We start from the raw sequence: 23,485 nt of genomic DNA on the forward strand, positions 1-23,485 counted from the left end.
AGCAGAACAGGTATCCAGGGCCCACACCGCCTTGCAGCCATTTCACTAACCCAGTCCTGGGAGCACCTGCAGCTGGGTATCTGTGGAAAATTACATGTCAGCTCCCATCAGCAGAAATTCCTTGTGGTGATTTATGACCTCCACTCCAACAGCTCAGAAATAGGCCATGGACTCTGTCCTCACCCACATTGTCATGAACATTTTGGGCACTATCATGGCTGCACCCCCTTGCCATCACTGCTGTCAAAAGGCTCAAGCTCACACCAGGGGAAATTTGCCATACTCGCATAGTGGAACATTTGGATCTTGCACATCAAGGGCCGTGTGCTCAAACCTACCCTGGATGGGCTTCAGCCTCTGCCGGCTCTGTCTTGCTTGGGAAATGCTCAGGCTGCAGTCACCACACACCAGTGCCAGATGAAATAACACTTTGTGTGGTCATGATGGGCTAAGGAGCCCACCGGTGACAATCTCTCGGAGGGTCAGCACCTGTCAACCCCATCGCGACAACAGGCTGACCCCCTTTCTGGTCGTCCACCTCTTCAGGTCAGCCGCCACCGTCATTCAGCCATGTTCAATCTCACTAATGGCTCCCCGTGATCCACCAGCCATTTTTCAGCAGTCCTTGGCACAGGCATAGATGTGACTGCTAGGTTAGCCACATCTGCAGCATGGCTATACACACCGGTGGTCCTGCTAGTTGCTGTGGCAGCGGCAGTGACTGGATCTCAGTTAGCTACTGAGGGGTCTCCACCTGGACCTGTTCTTTTTGTCTCCCACCTGGGCCGTCTACAACGCTTTGTCAGGGACTACCTTTGGAGGCTGTTGTGTCTGCTCTGGTCTAAAGCGGTGCCTAAAACACTTTGGCTAAGTGTTACACCTGCTGTATTTGCTTGTAGCTCCTCTGCCTCGTTGAGTCTCAGCTTTGCAAGTGCGTCAAACACGTGCAGTTTGTGTCCACAGACTGCGGGCCAGGTCTCTCATTCGAGCTCAGCGCACTTGTTAAATCGAGGGCTGATTCACGGCTTTAAATGACTTTGAACGTGAATGCTTAACTCACGGGAAAGAGGACGGGTAACAAGAAAGTGTTTACTGCCTTTGATCGCATGATTCTCCGGAGCTCCTCTGAAAACTGTTGTGTTTGATGTGATGAGGGCCAGCACTTTCTATGGCATCAATTAGCACAGCTTCAAACATCAGTGTCTCCGACCGATGAGTCTCTCTGATGCATGCGATTGTGATGCGTATCTTTCTTTTTTCCTGAGCCCTAACACTGCTAACACTGTCTTGGGCTCAGACTGCAGGGAGAGAGGAAGGAAAGACCACAGCCCCCACAATGTGTGAACACTATTGATTGTTTGTCAAGGAAACGTAACAAAATGGAATATAACAAAATTGACAATCAATGATCATCGATTCCCTGCTTTTCATGTTAACAGTTGCCAGTTATTGGATGAATATTCCTCCTTGACTTAGCCACATCTTAATTATCAAATTGCAATCACTCCACTTTCTGTTCAGCTGGTCTCTCTGTTCATTTTTCTGCTCAGCTGCAAATGTTTTGTTAGTTTGTGGGGTTTTTCATAAACCTGCATGCAGTTATTGTAATACGAAAGCCTTTGTAAGGACCCGATGTAGATGGCGATAAACTGTAATGTTATGTGGCTCCAACGTGGGAAAAATTGTGGGTTTTTGTGGGAACATGGGGCAGTCATCAGTTTTTGTAGTCATCAGGTCATCAGGTTCTCCAAAATTTTTCCATGGCTAGCCTGCGTTTGTAATTCCTCTCAATGTTCTGACCGAGCCACAAGTATGTTTTCATTGGGGCCTGACTGCGCTCTTAACCGTTTTCATTGAGGCCTGATTGCGGTTTCATTAGGTTCTGACTGTGCTGTAAGCAGCCCCAGACTGCATTTTAATAGGGGCCTGACTGCGCTTTTGACTGTGCTCCGAATGGGCTCTGATTGTGGCCTGATTGTGGTTCTAATCAGGCCTCGACATACGTTTTGATTGGGGCCTGACTGTGTTTTAACTGGGGCCTGACTGAGCTCTGGATGTGCGCTGAGATGAGGCTCCTCTGTGGCCGGGAGCCAGCCTTTGCTCTGCCTGCCCAGCAACAGCCGCCATAACACTCGAGTCTGAGGCGGCGGAGGCAGTCAGTCAGAGCAGCTCGGCTCTGGCAGAGCTGGCGGAGGGAGTGTAAGAGACCTTAATGAGAACCCATTATAATAACCCGCTCTCTGAGTGCCTCTGACTAATTAGGCATGCTTTTCTGCAGGGCAGAATAAGGAAGTTGGGGTGTGTGTGTGTGTGTGTATGTGTGCGTGTGTGTGTGTGCGCGTCTGAGTGTGTATGTATGTGTGTGTCTGCGTGTGTGTGCGTCTGCGTGTGTGCATGCATGTATGTGTCTGTGTGTGTGTGTGTGTGTATGTGTGTGTGTGTGTGTGTGTGCGTCTGAGTGTGTGTGCATGTGCGCGTGTGTGTGTGTGTGTGCGTCTGCGTGTGTGTGTGTGCATGTGTGTGTGTGTGTGCATGTGCGTGTGTGTGTGTGTGCGTCTGCGTGTGTGCACGCATGTATGTGTGTGTGCCTGTGCCTGTGTGTGTGCGCGTGTCTGCGTTTTATGTTCTAGTGTTCTTTTCCTTTGTCTTTTTTTGTCTGCTGTTCCTCTGGGGTGTTATCCTGTTTTTTTATGGTTGTGTACTTGGTCTTAGCCTTTTCAGTGCTTAGGGAATTAGGTATTAGTCATACTCTATGCATACTACACTGTCAGTCTCAGGAGAAAGACCTCTCCTACCTCACAGGGGACAGGCTGAATGGCCGCAGCAGAGCTCAGTCGACCCGAGATCACAGGAATCTCCGCGATCAATCGGGCATACGTTTTATCCGGCGTTTTCTCTCTCTGCATCAGAATGAAAGGATCACAGTGTTGCCGCAAGGTTGTTCAGACTGTGAAAGCGGAGAAACTGCGTGACATCCAGTAAACGGAAACACATGGCCAAGGCAGGTGTTCAGACGCGGCTAGAGGGAGTGTACCTGCTGCGTGCGCGTGAGAGCACGGTGCGCTCGGCGGGGAGACCATCTGTACCAACCGGGTCACCATTTATACGCAGCCAATCAGCCAATGGGAATATCGAGGGGAGGGGTTGTGAGGTGGGGCTAAGATGCTGTGTCAATCAATATAAGAGCTTTTAATAAAACTGCAACAGAGAGGATATGTTTTTGAATCATTATTATTATTATTATTGTTATTGTTATTATTGGGATAAACAGACTAGTGTTGACCAATAAAAAACTGGAGGCACAGAGTTTTATTTTATAATTATTATGAACCTGTTTGGATCATTTTGGATAATTAACATGCAAGTCAATTGAAACATCAGCAATTAATAGGAATTCTCATTCCTTCTCACTTGATTGAATTTAATGTGGTTGCTTTCTACACTTCTAATGAAATCATTGCATTTATAGCGAGAAAAAAAGACAGCAAGTGTTATTCAACCTCAGTTCCAGCATGAGGTCCAAAACCTGATTTAATATATTTGACACTTACAGACTGGACTCTTAAAATTATGCTTAAATCATCTGAATATTTTTTATGAGGATACCTCCCAATACATTATGAGTTGATTGGAACAAAATTCATAAAAGAAATATATTTCCTTTAACTTTCCAAGTGCTCTGACAACATTCCATTTATCACGAGAATGATTCCCATACATGCACCACAGCAAAATGTCTGTCACAAAATTCCCTTACAGATAATTTGATTCCAAGGTTCTAAAATATGATTTACTGCAATAACCTCTTAATTTAAAGTAGACTTACTCTAGTATGTATTAACTACAACTGATATAAGAGAGAATGGCCATATTCAACAAGCTAGTACTGACTTGTGCTTCAGCACATGACCTTACGAATGATTTTAGACGTAGCTGGTGCATCTCAGTCCTAAAGAGAAGAGCGTTCGTGCATGGGGTGGTACTGAACATAGATGAATAGGAGGATTGTATTCTATGTCGTCAGTGAGATCTACTTTCTCCCTGTCTGAGCCACTCGCAATGTCACAGACAGGCTGTGTGGGCCATTGCGGTGACATCTCTCCTTCTGATGTCAAAGGTATTACCACACTTTTCGGCTCACAACGCTGAGAAGCTTGCCATCGTTGTTGAGCTTAAGTACACAACCTTTAGATGAGGCAATAAGTATTTATGGGCTGTATCCAATACACAGCTTCAATATTTATATCCTGACTCCAGAAGGCTGTGAATATTTAATGCCGCTGCCTTTACCGTTAAGTGGCTTTTGATGCAGCATGACCCTTGCTGTGGGCAATACACCTTTTGCACCATGTGAAAAACAAGAACAGCACAGGTACACACACCTGAGGCTGAACAAAAAAATATCCCTAAATGAAAAAGAAAGACGTTTAGACTCTGTGAGCCTGTAAGAGTGCTCGCTTCCGTTTCTACGTACAAACTGTTGCTGTACAGCGATGAATTATGAAAGGGGCGTAAACAGGAGGGGGTGCACTGAGCTGGAAATTGAGAATTGAAAATGTGGCAGTAATACTGGTTTTGTTGGATCAGGGCGGTGCTGAGAGGAGTTGTTCGCGGCACTCAGTTAAGGCTTTTGTATGAAAAACTTCCTTTTACCTAACGCAGAGCTTTTAAAGACTGCTGGCACATAACCTGAAGAAGTGAAAACAGTTTTTTACGTGCATGGTTAGAACATCCTCCATTAAATCAGTCTCTTGTTTCTCTTCAATTTCGTTTTGCAATATATGAACACTGTTACTTTCATGTCACACTTCTGAGTTGCATATATTCTAAGTTTGTGTCATAGTTTAACCACATTTTCAAGCGATGTATCACATGTACAGCTGAGGACCTAAGCAAAATATGGATTAAAAAATCAAGATCTAATTTAATCCGCTGCACTGTTAAGCTGATGTGGCCACTTGCATGACCTGCTTTGCCTCTGGATGCTTTCAACTGGCTCAAAATAACAAGAGAAAGGATAGCAATTATACCTAACTAACTACTCTCTCCTCTCCAAAGATAAGGTTCATCCACAGAGTGACATCATCACCGTGTAATAACCTTGAGAACTCAGAGTGATGAAGAAGGACTACTATTTTCCTGGTTTATTTTTGGGGATAGTGAGGGGAGCCCACCTGTGTGGAGGACCTGGTCGTGGAGCTGTGCCCACTCTTTGCGGTAACACTCAGCAGGGCCAAAAACCCAACACCCAGGTGCTGTGAAGGGGGGGGGGGGGGGGGGGGCTCGCACGGCCTGCAGGGGGGGATTCTGGCGTTATCTGGCAGGGCTTCTTCACAGGTGTTCGCTGGTCTGAGATGCTGATAAGGTGGCAGATCGACATCAGCCTCCTTGTCTCCCCGCTGCTCTCAGTGTGGGTTTCTCTCAGAAAATGCAACATCTTTTCCTGCATGTGGATGTTTGGCAGATGCAAAATGGCAAGGCATGCAGCCACAACAACAGCGCATAAAAATGTTCAAAAGACCAATGGCACTGCATCGTATTCACTTTCATACCACTACTGTTACCACTATTGCTGTATGACCATAACCCAATAAATATCTTTTAATCAGAAGAGCACCAGTTAGCTGGGCATCCCCTGATCTATGATTACTCACCCAAATTTCCACGCACTTCCAGGCAAATCCAGCCATGCAGTGATAACTGGTCTACAGGAAAAGGCATGGTATTCAATTATTTATCCTACTGCACACCCTTGTGCTGCCCTGTGATTGGCAAATTGGGTTATCTTGTGTTACATCATGTGGAATGTCACACCCTTAAAAACAATGATGACAGCGGGTCTGCTCACGAAGAACAACCAGCACCAGACAGTCATTAAATACTGTATGGTCTAACCAGAATCCATCTTCATACCGAAACATAAATGATTATCTATTATTGAATCTGCTGTAATTCTAGAGCATCAGATTGTTGTCCCGGAAACCATTGATCACAAAGGAGAAAATGCAATCTGCTTTCCATCCTGGTTTGTCTGGGGAATTGGAGTCACAACTAAACTTTTTGAGGTGTTGGAACATTTGGTGGCGGAAAGTTTTCAAAAAGTTTGCACTTTACAGAATCCTACTGTTACACAAATGTGCCTTGCTATAAGAACCACATCAGTTTGGATTCTGATTCTTAGTGGTTGACTATTAAAAAAAGCTAATTAAAAAAAAATTCTTTAAACATGAAGCAAAATGTATCATTAATAGTAATTTGAATATGATCATAAGAATTACTGGCATTGTGGCAATCAATGTCAAATATAGATGTCCATAAGAATTACTGACATTGTGGCAATCAATGTCCTTGACTAAATTCAAACATAAAATAATAATTCTCACCTTAATGTGGTGTAGTGGTAAGGAGCAGGACTTGCGACCCAAAGGCGACCGGTACAATTTCCCCTTCAGATAGTGTTCTTGTACCCATGGGCAAGGTAACCTGAATTGCCGCAGTAAAAATGCAGCTGTATAAATGGATTCCGTGTAAAATAAATTATAACCTCTGTAAGTTTCTCTGGATACGAGCCCCTGCTGAGCACCTAAATGTAAGTGAAAGTTGGTGCTGTGGTGCCTGGCCAGTTCACATTTGTTCTCATGATGTGTCACCTCCTCAGTTCTTCATGCAGTCTGAAACAGTGCAGGCTGTGGAGGGCCCAGCTTCATAGATGTGTTCCTTCCATTGGTTTAGGACTATCGTAAGATTTAAGAGGGCAGCATTTTTTCATCTCTAGAAAGTGTCTTTCTCGTTCCTGCCATGTCAACTGGCATCCAGGCTAAACTGTACAACTTTTGACTCACTTTACGTGCTTGATAATTAGCGAGACATAACAGACAGATTTTCATTAATTACACATCACCACACACCAACTAGTATCATATTACACGTAAGTGAGATCCATTTCATTCTTGTAAGCAAATTATTCGATTCTTCCCAGGAGAGTTTTAGAATAGCATTAGAATAGGAATAACTCTGTCTCAGTGTTTTTGATCAGCATGTGTGGTTGATTGTTATATCAGTGTTTCTCTGCAGTATGTACTGTTATATATTATTATCTAATTATTGTTACAACAGTATACTAATTTTAGACTAACTGTTCTGATGTCCTACATTACAATACTGAATTTGTGTATTCCCTCACCCAGGGCAAACTGTATCTTACATTTTACACTATTCATATGCTAGGTATCTACTAAATCAATTCAAATGCCTTGCTTATGTGTGTGTGTATCTGTGTCTGTGTGTGTATATCAGTGTTTGTGTATGTGTACTTGTGTGTTATTTCATTTCAGAGGTACAGTATACGCAAAACCTGAGCCCACGTAATACTAATTACATAAGCTGAATCCACCTTTTTTTGAGCAAAATAGCGTGGGTGGGGTGCAGCATACTGCCGAATCAAAACCTACAGAGAAATGCATTCCTCTCTCTGACAGAAATGAAATGCCCTTTCAGTGCTTACATAACATCCACACTCGTGTACTTAAAATGCTCCAAACCGTAATTATCATAGCGGACGTAAAAGGGAATGGATGACCTGCAGTTCTTTGATATTGATTTCCGTTTCAATTTTTCTTTTGGTATCTTCCCCTCTTCTCTTCCTGCAGCATCATTACCCTCAGAGCAAGGGCCTGGTCTGTGAAATCAAACAGATTCCAGGTGACGATGGGCGTCTTATTTCCTGGACAAAAGCAAAATTGACCGCCCTTTTACTTCCAGCGAAGTTTACCTCTGAAATTTCAAAGTGAGATATGAATCCTTTGATCAGTGTGAAAAAAAGTATCATTCACCAAATCTCTGCTGGTGATTAAGGAAAAAAGTAATGGTGCATGCTAAGAGTTGAGAAAGATGTGATGGCATGCCTGTGTTATAATAATAAATATTTGTTACAGGTTAAATTAAACAGCCCTCCCTTTTTCTTCGAGGAACTGTTCAATAATGCATTAATGGCCCACTTGGGACTATATTGGAGGCTGTTGGTTATTATTGCATTTAGATGCAGGAGGAGTGTGTGGTTTCCTGGAAAGGAAATGTGGGGTCCTTGTTTCTGGATTTTTAAGTCAACATGATGTTCCAATGTTTGCGGTAAGTTTGGGATTCACATACGGGCTACCTCACCATAACACACTAAGGATTACAGGAGATGGACCTATGTGTCTTCCAGCAACACTGAGCACTGGCATTCCTGCATGATTTCACTTCAAAAGATGATGACAGTTCATTCATTTTCCTTTATGTAAATGCGGTCAATAAAACGGGTGAGGAGTTCACTTTCTTGACCAAAACAACCATACATATTTACTTTGTAATCAAGTATCAAGTCAAACAGTTTGATGGTCAGAGTTAATACTTAGAGTTGCAGTGATGTTGTACCTGCAAAAAGCGTATACAAATTCTTTGAAAATAAACAAAGAATGTCTTGAAAAGAAAACATTTAAGGTTATGGTTAGGGTTAGGGTTAGGGTTACACATAATGCTTCCATGGTACTTACACGTGTAATTACACATGTAATTACACAGATACAAGGCCTGTGGCTATTTTAAATTCCACTCTTGCGGGCTCGCGCAGGAAAGGAAAGACATTTTTAAATGTAATAACGAGGCTAAGGGTTGATGGCTGATGTCAGCCATTGACTCCAGGGGTCACCTCGCTCTGCCGTGTGTCCCTTAATGGATCACGGGCGGGAGAGAAAGGCGATGGGAGTCATTAGGGCGAGATGTGTGCGGGCCGGAGAGAGGCAGGAGCTTCGGCGGTGACCCCTGCGGCTGCGCTTCCTTTTCTTCTGAATTCATTAGCGGCGCCGCAAGTGAAAAAGATCGACCTAATTGCGGACGGGGTCATACGGCGCTCATCGATCATCGCGCTTTCTCCAGCTCGCGTGGCATCAGACGACATTTGAGCAGATGTTGGTGGAATTGGATCGCGTTTTGCAGGGATGTCAATTTAACAAATCAGCCTTACACTGAAGGTAGCATAATGGCAAACACACAGGTAAAGGAGAGAAAAAACATTATCAGTACTCGAAATTAGTGTGTGTATTATTGTTATTTGTCATGGGGGTGGGATTCACTTACCTTATTAGCTCTGACCTTGAACTAAATCTAGTACCAAGTATTCAGGCATACAGGTTGTGGTTGCATTTGACGTTGCCTTCAAAGTAAGAGGCAACAGTTTGCCTTGTGATCTTTACCTTCAGACCATTCTTGTGCACGAAAGCCAACCAAGCTTTGATTTTATTGTGGTCACTGTCCATGACATTTCCTCCATATATATCATTATGTTGCGTATGTAACAGATGTGAGGGAGGCCCAGTTTCCAGAGGATTAAGAGCCACATTGTGTCACTCTATAAAAGCTGGAGTAAACAATGACCTATGACATATAATTTATTTAATGCTACAGATAATGTTTCATGCAGTCCAATATAACGGCATATAGAATAAAGATGATTTTTATTTCTCTAAATGAGGAGCAGAAATCAAGCAAATGCCATACTCGCATTGAGTTATCATGAGCAGATCCTTTGTGCAGATGACAAGGGGAAATGAACGAGATTGCAGTGGACTTCTAAACCACCTTCTGCACTGAAGTAATGTGCCCCATTTACACAGTTGTTGTCTCACTGTGACCAATCAAAGTTCTCTTCAAAGTAAAGTGTGTATGTGAACAAGAGATAAATCAGTAAGGTGGTCATCATCATTGACCCAGGGTATGATTCAGTCCCACAAAAAGGCTAGGCATGGTCTTTTAAACACTTATTTTACATTTTAGTCATTACTTAGAATTGGTATTCAACGATGAGGAATCCCACTGTTGTTTTAAAAATGCATTTTCACATCTTCATCCTTATTCACCCTGCATGAAATTAGTATGTCATGTCTCTCATAAGAAAAGTGGCTGTTCAGGGCATCTTTCATTAAATAATCAAGCTGTGAATCTTCAGAGGAGAGAGGAGATCTGTGTTGACTGTGATTCTTGAAAACTCCACCCTCCTTTTTCAGTTATCTTTCTCCAGTGCTCCTCCCTCACATCGAGTCTGAGGGGTTTTTTGCCACATTGGTGCAATCAATATGGTTCTAGGCTAACAGCCAAAATGCACATGGCTGCTCTAATAGGCTCCCTGCGCCTGGTTGCAGTTCCTTTTTTATGGAGGTGGGGGGGTTGGGGGGGTTATTGTTGAACCAAAAGCTTCAGCTTTTTTTCATCACATTTTTTTTTATACAGGTGCCTCTGACCGCAGGTGATCTCTGAGTTTCTTGGCACTGATGGTGGAAACGATAGGATGAGGTTTCATGTGGGTTGTCTGAAAAGGTGATATTTTTTTTTTCTGAGGAGCTTCAGCAGTGATGTCAGCGCTGCTCACAAAACTGTGCCAAATTCTGAATTCTGTGGCACGTCAACTCAAAATCCTGACAGGCGTTGTTTCGAGCACCGAGCGGAGTGGCACACAAGGACAACCTTAAACCACCACCACCCCCAAACATACATTCAGAGTGCGAAACTAATGAAGAATCCTCCACTCCCCAATTTCCCCGCCCCCGAGCCTCGCGAACATGGGCCTTCCGACTCCGAAAGGTCTATTTTTCCTCCAGTGCGACAGCGGCCATAAAAGAACTGCAAGCTCCTCGGTTTCTGCTCCAACGGGAGGCGAGTATCCCTGGAAAGAGAGGGACCCTGGGTTGAACGCTGCGGCTTCCTTTATTGTTGGGGTGATTAATTAATGAGCCGGCGCGGGGGGATCACGCTCTCAGGGGCCCTTTGTTAGAGCGCGCGGAACACAGAAACCTCTGGAGATGCGGGGAGTTTGTTCAGAGAGAGAAAAGGCAACTGGACAGATGATTCTCCAATGCACACCGTGTGCATTTCTCTAGTGTTGTTACAGTTGGCTTTTAGACCGTATGTGTTCCTCACTGATGTGCCCATTAATGTGAATAACATGCCCCCAATGTACAGTTCAAAACGTAACATCATGGTGCAACAAGACAAGTTTATTTTGAAGCATCTATCTTTTTAGTAATGGAGGTGATATTTTGTTTAATTGATCATAAGGTGCATTTTTTTTAACTTCAAAATATTTTCTGCAGGCAACAAATGCCAGTGCAATATTGTCAAAAGTGGGGGAAAAACACTAAACTGTGTTTTCATGGGGACTGGAGTATGAAATTAACTATGTGGTGCCATAATAGACTGTTCATTCAGTACAGCAAGAGGAATACCTGTAACTCCATCTCTTCCTTTCACATGCATGGGTATTCAAATCTGTTCAGCACTGTTTGATCTGATAGGCGTTGTGAGCAATACCTTAAGGGAGGCATATGAATTAAATGTGGACAGTTTTTTTTTCATTTTCCAGGAGAAGCTGTACTCATTGACAAAATGCCTTGGAATATTTTTCGCAGCTTCATGTACATTTATCTTTTACCCCATTCGGGCTGCTTAACAATATGACACTCTTCAGTGAAACATGAAAAAAATAGAGATACATACACCTGGAAAAAAAACGTGAGCCATGGTGCGAATTTATTTAATCTCCGTTGTCATTTAAAAGTCGCGTTTCAGTAAACAACAACTGCTCAACCTCAAAGCTCCACCTGGATCAATGCAGACATAGTCATGCATCATACACTAGCGAGGTGATACGCAGATCCAATCAATTATTATCGTGTTATGACTGTATGAACATCATATTCGTAATACCTCTTTATTTGTTTATGACTATATTTAGTGAAAATGCGTAGGTTATTGCCCTGTACGCCCAGCATACGATTTCTGAATTGACAGCATTAATAACTCAGCTTCCCCGATATTTCTGTCACAATTTAATGTTTCCGAAGCCAATAAGCTCTGGATCACTTTCCACACTGTTGCCATGTCGTCATGACTACCAGCAGTTTGGCAAAGAAGAGCAGCGCCTACCTCGCTGTTGTTGGGGCGCTGCTTGTGTGTGTGTGTGTGTGTGTGTGAGCGTGCGTGCGTGTGTGTTTGCGTATGTGCTTGTGCGAACGCGTGGGTGGAGTAAGCCTGCTCGTGCTCTCTTCCCTGATAGCAGTTGGGGAGAGCGAGGAGAAATCATGTTGTCCGACCAGAGAAGCTCCTAGCAGCACTGCTCAGCTGTGACGCCGGGAGATCGGGTCGGGTCCTGGGACAAGGATACTCTTATTCGAGGTAAATGGACCACGTTTGTTTTAACCAGACAAAATAAGACCGCAAAAATGTGTTTTGTGTATAAATGTATATCTGTGTATATATGTGCACCATTTACTTGTCATGTGGTCTGGCATTTGTTCATTTCAGTGTTGCGTGTGTCATTAGCCACATTATGTGAATGTGTCGCGCACCTAAGTTTTTGTTATTTAAAAAAAATTAACGTGTAGAACGGTTGCTTGAATTTGAGGGAAAATTGACTGGGCAGACATATATTGTAGCTATGTATGAACACCTGTGCCAGTTATTACTTTTGCCGGTAGTCCTGACTTACATTTTGTTGTATTCTCAAAACAAAAAATGCTGTTTTGTGTGGAATCAGAACGTTTGCATTCTTAGCTAAATACGTGTGTGTTTGGGGAAAAGGAGGACGTCGGTTAAATGGTGTTGGAATTAATAATTACGCTGACTGTTCTCATTGTCTGATTACGAGACTATGAACAGGTTTTTATGCCACATTTTCAAAAGTGTACGACCAGTCCTGAGACTCATTATTATTGCCACGCTAAAGGACACAGTATTAGTGAAATTTATTTTCGTAATAACAAGAACAATATTTATATACAATAACCATATTATATAAAGGTCGTTAGGGCAAAAAGTCACAAAATGTCTGGATCGTGAACGGCACGGCAACATTGAGAAAAGGCTTAAACAAAAATATATCTTAGAATTTTTAGTCAGTTTTACTGATTGCATGTGGAATCAGTGCAGTCAACAGTAGTTGTTAAAATACATAAAGCTATAGCTTAGATAAACTTATTGCAACTCACACAGTCAATTGGGTCCTGTCAGTTTATGCATTCACGTGGAATCCACTTTTCCAATGAGGATATAAAGCATATTTTACAAGGGGGAAGTCATCATACACACTTTGCGTGCGTCGTTCGGGGTTCGATTCCAGTTAAAGACGGGAAGTCAGGCATTAATGAAACAGAACACATTTATCTGAGAACTATGCTGTACTATTTCTGAAAAAAGCGAAGCACGGGTGCCAGCAATAACGCTTGGATTCCGCTGGGTGTTACGAGTAAGTACAATGGCAGAGAAAAACAAGTCACTCCTTGACTTCCTTTTTAGAAACAGCAGCTGCTGTTCTGCGACATCATTGCAGACCGCTTTGTGTAGTTGTCAGTGGCATGAAGTCCGCAAACAGGAGGTGTCTCTATGGTACCAAATATAGAGCGTAAGTCACAGCTGGAAATGCCACGGGGAAATGCGGATCGAAGACCACCGTCGCAGTGTCAGAGAGCGGAGGGGGCGACCAGACAGGGAGGGAGGCTGGTCCACAATATTAAGTGTAGTGGAAGCGGAACATGGGTGCGCTTCTAAAGAGCTAAACAGGCAGGGCAACGTTCACCCGCTCATGGAAGCCCAAGACTGTAGCAGTACGGGCGGGCGGGCAGGAATACCGTATAACAGACGAGCGACTGTAGTGCAAAGAATTGCCACGGCGAGCGGCACAAAACATGCCAACTTGCTCAAGTAGCTAAAACTGACCGATGAAATGTCAGGTATTTTGCAAATGCGGTGCCACTCAGTTCAGCGCTATATATGCTGTGTGTGTGTGTGTGTGCGTGTATATGTGTTTCCGCGAGCGCGCGCGCGCGTGTGTGCCCGTGATTCATAATCACTGATGCTATGAGTAAATATCAAGTGTAGTAAAAAAGGGGGTACGATTTAATTATTTCACAGAGCAACCTATGAGATGGAGAGATGGGCTGTCATGAAAAGTATCGACACATACTATTTAAACCAGTGTCAAATCTGGACTCACATCAGGGTTAGAATCCAGCTCTTGAGGTTCATGTATCTGGTTTCTATGGCTGTTAGTATTGTTAGTGTATCAAATCTTTAATCACTGATCTGGGACTGGTACCATGCCTTTTAAATAAACGCTGATATACAAATATGTAAATACATGACCTTTCAAGCAGCTTATAATTTAAGTATTATTTTGCGTATGTTTACCCAGTACGTTGTTTCGCAAATAGTTATTCAAAGCAACTTTACAACAAAATGACATTACTTTTTCAATGAAATACTTGTACACTAAGTCCTGACCCCTGGGTACTTGTTACATTTAAAAAAATAATCGTCAAATATAAGCAAAGAGAATCTGGAACGATTCTGCAATCAGTCATCAACGCTTAAGTAAATGCAAGTTTGTCTCATCTGTTAAGAAGGAAACTTGTGTAAGACGTCCCGTCTCTGTGTGGTTTTGTATATCCTGACCATTCGGCCTCAGCGTCTTTTGTATTGTGGTAGTCTGCCTAAGTGTTATGAGTCCGCTTGCTTAGCCTTGTATCATCGCCATCGTAATGTCGAACAGCAAGTTAGCACCGGCTCCATTCATAATCGTATGATGCACAGGTAAATGACCGCAGTGCTAAAACCAATTCACTTCTGTGTACACGCATTCACAGCGTCTCGGGAGACACTGAAGATCCCTGCGTTTAACACTGCTACCTCAGACACTTAAAACGCCCCGCTGAGAAGGACGGCGTCAAGCTCGGCACGTCTATCGCAATTTTCACTTTTAATTTCCAGCCCCCCTTTCCATTCTTGCATTAAGTGTATGATATGCAATTCGATAATGACTATTTTTTTTTCTCCTGGAGATGAGCTGTTTCCAGAGCTGTGTAGCGTGGTCCTTTCCCTTAAGTGTGCATTGTTCATGGTTTGAAGTTCATTTTCCTTGCGCTTCACAGATCAGTGAGAAATCATTTCATTGTAAGCGGCATATAAGAAAAACTATACAGTCGCGGTATGAAAATGAGTCTTGTTCATTTACTTTCCAATAACTGCACATCTGCCGTCTTCTGGCCCAGTGTTTTTTTGTGTAATAGGAAAATGCACATCAGAACAAGAGCAGCCGTTGCCATTAAAATATGAAATATTAAAGAAGTGTAATTCATGAATATTTAACTGCATTTACTTCATGGCAAGAATGCAATTTAAAAAACATTTCAGTGATTCAATCACAATAATAGCAAAGACCATGAATGCCTTCTTAATGGAAACGTGTATTCCTGCTGTCCAGTTTTTATATGCAACAGCAGGAGAAGCCAGCATCTGACATTAGAAAAAAATTAATATTCTCACAGATTTACTGTAGGCTGCCTTGCTTGCCCTCTTTCTCAATATGATACAATATTCTGGTAGCCTATGTGTTAATATACAAAAAGAAACATATTAATGAACTTATTTTAATATATTTTAAAACGTGTCACATACTCAGAACGCTTATTTCCACAGCCTATCTGCATTCACTGCAGCATGTACTTCCCAATTATTGATATATGCCAAGAATTACATAAATGAAAGTTGCAGTAATTGAAATATTTCTTCAAACAACACTTTTGGACATTTAAGCATATATATTCTGTATGCTTCGTTTCACAATTTGAAAAGTAAGCGATCACTGTGCTCTTCGGGATTCATTTAAAGAGCCTACACTGCCAAACTACAATGTATCTATACTCAATGACATAGTCTATTTGCAGTACTTGTAAGTAAAAAAAAAAAAAAAAAAAAAAAAAAACAGCAGTGTGATCTGGCAAACAAACCTGCTTGTTAACTTGTTTCATTGGGTGATGCATGCAGTGTTGGCAGCCTGATGCAGTCCTTCCTGCTAATAAGCACAATGGACCTATAATTTTGTGACCCTTCTCTGGTGACGAGAGCGAAATATCTCTCTTTTTTTTTTTTGCACTACGCGGCTGAGAGGCAGGAGCCATATGCTCAAGCCCACGAAAACCTGCCCCCCTTCCCCCACAATCCCAAGCCCCCCACCCCACCCCGTGTCGTGGAGTGCACTAGGAAACCGCGCCACAGTAGCAGGTATGATGGTGGGGTACAGATGCACTTCCAAATTGGCTGGCTCATTGTCATTCCGGGATATCAAACCACTGGTCATCTTTTTTTTATTCCTCTGCTCATTATTTCTTGGTATATTTGTTGTCCACTTAAAAATACCTGATTGAATGAATACGAGCTTATAAGAGTCGAAGCACTGAAGAGAAATGGGATCCTTAGGGGAGAGCCAGGCAAGGAATAAGAAGAAGAAGAAGAAGATGCCAAGACAAGAAGAAGACTAAAAAAATGGAAGCAATAGTGTCACGGCACATTACATTTGACCAATTAGCTGTGCAGTACAGTCTTTCTAGCTTTCCCTCCTGGTTCTGAATTTTATTATCTTAACGACTGTGGTAAAATATGCATCACCAGGGCGTTCTGTTCCACACCACCTCTGCGTCTTCAGTTCATAATGGCTCCTTCATAATGAAGTCTAGCTCTCGCAGCCAGCGACATTTAATGTCGGATTTGGGGTGATAATGAATATCTAATATCTCTCTCTGTCTGTGTTTCTAAATGTGCATTTTTTTTGTGTTGCTGACATCCGTCTGTCACTGCCATACCATCTTGTGAATAGTTTAAGTTCCTCTACGGCATCCGTACTTTTGGAAGGACAACAGGCGAAAAAAAGCAATGATAAGCCACATGGGGAAACATTTTTTGTGTGTGTGTGTGTGTTGAGCTGTCAGCATCTGTGTGAAGCATTGTTTCATTCCCATGAATATTTATCGCAGTTGATCAGTCCATCTATTCCCCCCAGCAGCCCCCACCTCACCCCCCACCCCCCAAGTTCCCATGTCCTCATGTGGGAGTAAATGTTCCTTCAGATCTTATGAACACCCAGTGAGATAGAATTGGTTTTGGCGTGCCATGATTGCATCTCGCCAAACGGCTCGGATGTCTTCATTTTCCTGGAGATCCGGTGGGATGATGTTTACGTGTCTATGAAGGTGAGAATGCAGCCTTTTCGGTCTGTGCCAAGTGGCACCACCAGGACAACATTGTGTGTTCGTGGCAAGCACTGATCATACTCCAGTCAACAAAAGCATCATAATATAGGACAGCCACACATACACACACACAACACACACTTTGTGCTTCACTTGTGAAAAGTCATAGGAAATCAATTGCCATTATTAATGATTATATATAAGGTAATTATAAATAAAATTCTAAATATTAAAGTATAAATACAAATAAACTATTTACAATAACACTTTACAAATTCATAGACATATCATATATAGCATATACTGGAAACAAATCTATGAATACAATTACAGATATGAAAATGTTAATTATATTTGTGTGGTAGCCTATAGGTATGATATATGTTTTTATATATGTTTCGACATGCAATTAAATATAGTTTATGTTGTGCCGTCTTTCTCAGTTGCATGTGTCCGGACAAATTAATTGCCTTGTGCAAATTTATTGCCTTGTGCCTCGTTCGCAAGCTTTCAGAAAGTATATCTGAACAAAGGAGGTGTCAGAAAACGTACTCGGAGACGTAAACACTCAAAACCTCACAGAGCCACCTGTAGCGCGGTCAAGCTCCCTACATCTTTATCGGCGTCTCTAACCGCAACACCTGCGAAACATGTGTTGACATAGCAGACTGCTTCACTACCGAGGCCCCGTGAAAGCTCTCTCTCGGAGCACCTGGCTGGATTGTCAGCTGTGCGGTCAGTTATCAGCAACAGAAATCAAGAACAGCAGCAGCTTTCATACCGTATTTCATACCGACCCCAATCATTCTTCTTTGGCGGACTGGAACGAGTTACTCAAGGAGAGAGTCTAGTCGCTCAGCCCGTTGAGTGGATGGCTCGAGGTGAGACGTTTTGAGCTTTACGAAGTGGATGGTATACACCAAAGGCAAATACACATGGTGTTTCCAATAACGTAGCAGCGTGAACATCGCGTCTTGGTTTAATTTTTGTTTTATGCTCAAAATTCCTAGATATAATCGCAGAAAAGTTACAAGATTGGAATAGTATGACATCTACTACAACACAATGTAGACATCAAATACTAACTTTAAACTGTTAAGTGAACTTGACGCCCCATCATGCTAATTCGGAGTGTGTAGGGTGTACTCGGTACAGTACGTACAGTAATATTCTGCGTTTGAGTTTCTGGCAACTCGGTGGCATCCAGCTGTATTTTAATTAGTTAAGCAGCCCGCGGCCAGTTACAGCTATTGATAAGTCTTGATTTACTCATAACGAGAGGTACACGCGAGTGAAACCCCGATCACGATGACAATGCGTATGACAGGTTTTCTCGTGATTATGCATACTGTCGTTTCAGGATATTTTTAATGAGCTGCCACATACAAGATTGATGAGACTTGTCGATCATTATGTTATAGTGTCGCATAATAGTATGCATGTTGCTACAGGCATTGTTTGACATCTGCACTGAAACGAAGCCCCGTCTGTGCATAAAAGTGATATTCTTCCCACTTTCAGATATATATCACATATCCATTTCAGTAGCTGCGCCACAATTTTTTTACTTGATGTACACATTAAATATACAGCCTTACAGTTTGTTGTAGTGTCTTTTATATAGATGTAACATATTGAATAAATGTATTATTCCATTTCATTTCACGGCAATAATCGTGTAACACTAGCAATGTATCTCAGTCGCTCATCCTGCACTGCCTTTGTAATAAAACTGCTGAGAGAGTTGGATTGCCTCTCTGAAAACGGTTATCTTCAGCGCAGGTAGAAATCCCTGTACTCCAATTTGAGTAAGATTAGAATTTATATAGTAGCTGCCATTTATAAGTAGTAAACAAGATTTTCTACTTTGATCATTATTTCCCCCCCTCAATATTCATTGGATCAGCACCGAGAGCGTTATCGGGCTGTGTCAGGTTGTATAGACTAAGAGGTACTGCGTGCGTCAGAAATTTTACCACACAACTGGCTTATGTCGCAGTGCATCGTGTACATTCTGCCATTACAGGAAAACATCTGTCTTAGAAATAAACCTTTGACATCGACATCCCCCATCTTCAACGTCTGAGACTGCTTGCAGTACCTTTAATACTGTCTATAGTTTCTTGAGTAGTGAGAAGTAAGAAAAGTATTCACAGAAATTTGAAATTGTATTTAAAGAAAAAAAATGACAATGAAAAGATTAAATGACATATTGCAACTATATGTAGCTGTCATATCTGAACATTTTCATGAGATATTGCAACTGATGTCAAGTATTTTATGTCTGTCTGTTTGTTGTTTATTTTATTTAAACAGCCAGTTCCTGTTTTTATCGTTCTTATTCGAATTCACTGCTTTTCTCGTTATTTATTATTTATAATCATTATAATCACTAAACAATATTCCAGGAATGCATATTCCTAAACTCATTTAATGTGTAAATATGACCTTTACATCATAAATGGCTATGAGAAAACCCGAATCATTAAAGTAGAAAAGATATGCCTCATAAAAATCTGATGTTTTCAATGCACTTTGAATATGAAACCCATCTCAGCTGAGGTCAATGATAAGTAAATACTCCAAACTGAATGTGCAATGAATTCTATATGCAGGAGTCTCTATTAGACCACAGCTATCCAGTGGTTGTCTATAAATGAAAAGACATTTTTATAACCCTAAATGCATTGTTTAGGGGTGCAGTAGGTCTACTGTATGTTCTAAAGAATCTCAGCTGCATGATCATGATCAGTTCATCATGCTCTTCATAAGGAGTCTGAATGCCTCATTTTCCTTCTCAGGACACTGGCTCTTGGTAGCAGCAGACAGCCAGCAGCCCCCCACATCCCCCCCCCCCCCAACCCCCCTCCCAACACCAATCCCCAGGTGCTGAGGGGAGGGAGAGAGAAATGCCTAAACAGCAGAAACGTCTCTCTTTCCCCCCCTCGAGCGGTTTGTTTTCTGAAACCTGATTTTACAGTTCTGAGATGAATGCAGCACGGCACTAGGCCTTCATAGTATCTGTTACTGAATTGGTGACAGGTCCGTAAAGGGTCTCAGAATTCAAATCCAAACTCAACACACATGCTGACACACACACACACACACACACACACACATACACACACACACACCGCCTTAAAGACCTGCTGGAAGTAGAAAGGTCCCAGCCAGCGCAAAACCCAGGATTTTCTAATTGATCCTGAAACACACAGTCTGCATCAGGAGAAGTTCTCTGGCTGCTACAACAATAGAGGTACAGGATCAATCAAAATCTGAGTTTGGGCAGAAGAGGAAGGGCTGGCCTCCAGAGCTGCCTCCAGTATCGAACACTATGTCTTCAGAGCAGCTTCCCACAAGACAACTGAGACAGGCTATTTCCCTGTCTCTCTGCCTGCCTCTCCCCTTTCTTTCTCTTTCTTTCTGCATCTCTCTCTCTCACACGTGTGTGTGTGGGGAGTATCATTATCCAGATCATATAATGTTAACTGCAGCTGTTGTTTCTAAGTAAAGACTCTTGTACTGGAGTGGAGGATGACACAGCACAAGGAGGATGGCTGTACTTAGCAAAGGAAGCTTATCCAGTCAGGATATATATGTCACAAGCCAAAAAAAAAAAAAAAACACAAGCTCAATCACAGCTGTTCTGATAGTGGCACCTGTTCTCAAAACCATTTGGAAGCATGAAGAGTGACACAGAGTTAGAAAACATATAATGCAATTACAGTAACTTATTCGCTTATGTACAGGCCAGTCCAAATGCATTACGTCGGTTACCTTTGACGCTGAAAATATCGAGTAAATTAATATCAGCTATGGATGTATGGCACAGTGGCGTAGCACTGTTGTCGGTTTTCACCTGCCACTTTCTATGCGAATAATTTGGTTCTATTTGCGAACGCCAGGCTGGAGGAAATATGTATTATTTCACCCAGCGTGATCAATTCCCGAAGTCAAATCCACTTAAACGGAAAGCACTGCTTTTTCAGAGCCCCTGAATAAGACCAAAGAGCGCGCGATACTCGCTAATGGCACGTTCAATAGAATTACACCCAATGTCACAAGCAGCGCGATCTGCAATAGGGTTTCCATTTTATCAGGGAAAAAAAACACCCCACTACATTTACCCAGTTATAGAACGTCAGATCCGCCCTCTCTCATCACACAGAACTGACAAAGCGCTGACAGAAATTATCCTAATTTCCGATTTTACAAAAAACTCAACCTCTGGCGAGATTGAGCTGCGAGATGCGTCAAAATTAACATCTCACTAATAAACGCCATCTGTGTGAGCTGTTACCCAGACAGAAAGCGTGACACGATTCGCTCACCTCTTCCTTTCGTTTCCCACCCTCACACACTCACACGCGCGCATACGCACACACGTTTTTTTCCTCTCCTCGCTCATTAATATTCTGTTTGCGCAGACGCGCAGCTTCCATCCCCCAATTAAGATCACACGCCCAAAGAGTCCTTTATGACATCTGATGCACAGAATGGTTCATTGATTTTGTGACAGTCGGCAATTATGTGAAGAAACCGTGAACCAGTCCATCTACTAACAATCGCACATTTCCCCCCAGGCTCATAGGGTTGGCTTAGTGTTGACAGAGTCGTCCGTAATACAGGATCCTCGCTAGATGCATGTTCTGTAAGTCTTGGTTTTGCTTCAGTTTTAATTTTAGCTAAGCACAAGGGAGACGGTTGCTTAGGTGCAGGGGGTAAGGTTGATCTTACTACCGTGTCCCGCCCCTCGAACAAGATGAACTTTTGGAGGAATTTTTTTGGCTGCTGTGTTGTCAATGGAGTTTGAAGCAGGGTTGGTGGCACAAAATAGACTTGATGCCTATTATCATCATCCAGTTAAGACAAGACACTCCCTCAAGATGGTGGGTGATTTGCATTGGAGCTTGTCACATAATTCAAGAGGCATATATGCCAATTGCAACACCCTAAGATGTTGACGCATGTTGATTCAGCCATTGCAATTGTCTGGTTAAAAGCAATATACAACTTCACAGGTGGTGAAAGCAAATAGCTCCTCCAGCTTATCCTGTGTGCAAATATATTCAGTGCTGACACATACTGGCATCCATTTCAAGGCTCTGAGCAATGCATAGTGGAATCTGTGCAAGAGGCATCTCAAAAATACAGCGGGAAGAAATCGTCTGTGTGCAGGGTATGTTTGACATGAATTTAAACTATGCTTTTCATAAGAGTTTGTTTATAAACTTTACATTCACGCACAATTACATAATCATACTGATATCAATTTTTTTATGTTTGCACTTTTTTTGTTTGTTTTAAACAGATATATGGTCGGATTTTTAACAATTACTTTGTTTACCGATACCAACACCTAAATCAGAATAAGTGACTAGCTTCAGAACACGTAATAATATAGTAAATGTCATGTCATGAAATGCTGTTCATATTAATACTCAGGAGAGCGTAGATGCTATTTGCTGACTTCTCTTTCCAAAAAGGAAAATGCCTTATTTTACACTTGAAGATTACACCGCTTCCCATATAAACTTATGTCTTTGGGCTCATCCCTTCGAGGATACGAACTGGAAGGCTTGTCACCAGTAGGAGTTAAAGAGCACTGAGGACTTTTTTTTCTAAATGATCAGTAGTGGGATTTACATTGACGGTTCGGCATGATGGGAACAACAGTAGCTGTTTCGGTTGGAGGGCTTAATATTGAAACAAGCGGGAAGGGGTATTTGCAGCCAGGCTGCTAGAGCCCCTGGCCTCTGGTGAGCGCGTTGACGGGTGGAGTCAGTGCCGAGGACTTTTAATAGCAACACACTGACATTTAGCTTCGGCTTCCCAGAAATGCAGGCGACAAGGCCAGCGATGAGCAGCGCGCCCAGCACACTCACCTCCGTCTGAGGCCTCTTTGCTTTGGGCTCGTTCCTCTCTTCCTCCTCCCTCCTTTTAATGAAAGGGCCAATACCCATTTAGCCATAATAATCTCTTTTTGCCTTTCATGATAAAATCAGGACGTGTAAGTGGCTCCTTTGCGCGGGGATTGATCCTCGGAGTGCTTTGCATGAGATATCTTTCTTTTTTCAATACTCCCTGAGCTATTTTCATGGCTATCTACTCCTCATCTGAACACCGGCTCTGCACAGCTATACAGACATTCACTTTTAGAGCTGGCAGTCTCCTCACAGGTCCCACCCAGTACACGAACTATAGTTTAATTGGAACCCAAATGCAGACCATCTATTGCAAAAATGAGAAAGGCATGGAGGCAGTTTTTTTTTTTTTTCAAATCATCAAACTGGTCATTATACATTCCACGGATCTGGTAGTTGGCCAATACAATGTAATACAATGTTTTTCTACACTATTTCCTTGTTCTCATTGACATTGGCATGACCAGATTAGTATTAGAGACCATTTGTTGTTAAATGCACCAGAGC

General features: G+C 42.4%; 1 protein-coding gene across 4 annotated transcripts in view; it reads left to right on the forward strand.

The window, feature by feature from the left end:
- The first annotated feature begins 12,092 nt into the window (after positions 1–12,092).
- Positions 12,093–23,485, forward strand: part of arpp21 (cAMP-regulated phosphoprotein, 21) — a 75,202-nt gene continuing 63,809 nt past the window's right edge. For all 4 annotated transcript variants that reach the window (XM_036555355.1, XM_036555359.1, XM_036555356.1 and 1 more), the window contains exon 1: positions 12,093–12,207. The gene's annotated coding sequence lies outside the window, so the exon portion shown is untranslated. The remainder of the gene's footprint in view (positions 12,208–23,485) is intronic.

This window comes from Megalops cyprinoides, chromosome 21 (assembly GCF_013368585.1).
Source record: "Megalops cyprinoides isolate fMegCyp1 chromosome 21, fMegCyp1.pri, whole genome shotgun sequence".
NCBI classification, from domain to species: domain Eukaryota; kingdom Metazoa; phylum Chordata; class Actinopteri; order Elopiformes; family Megalopidae; genus Megalops; species Megalops cyprinoides.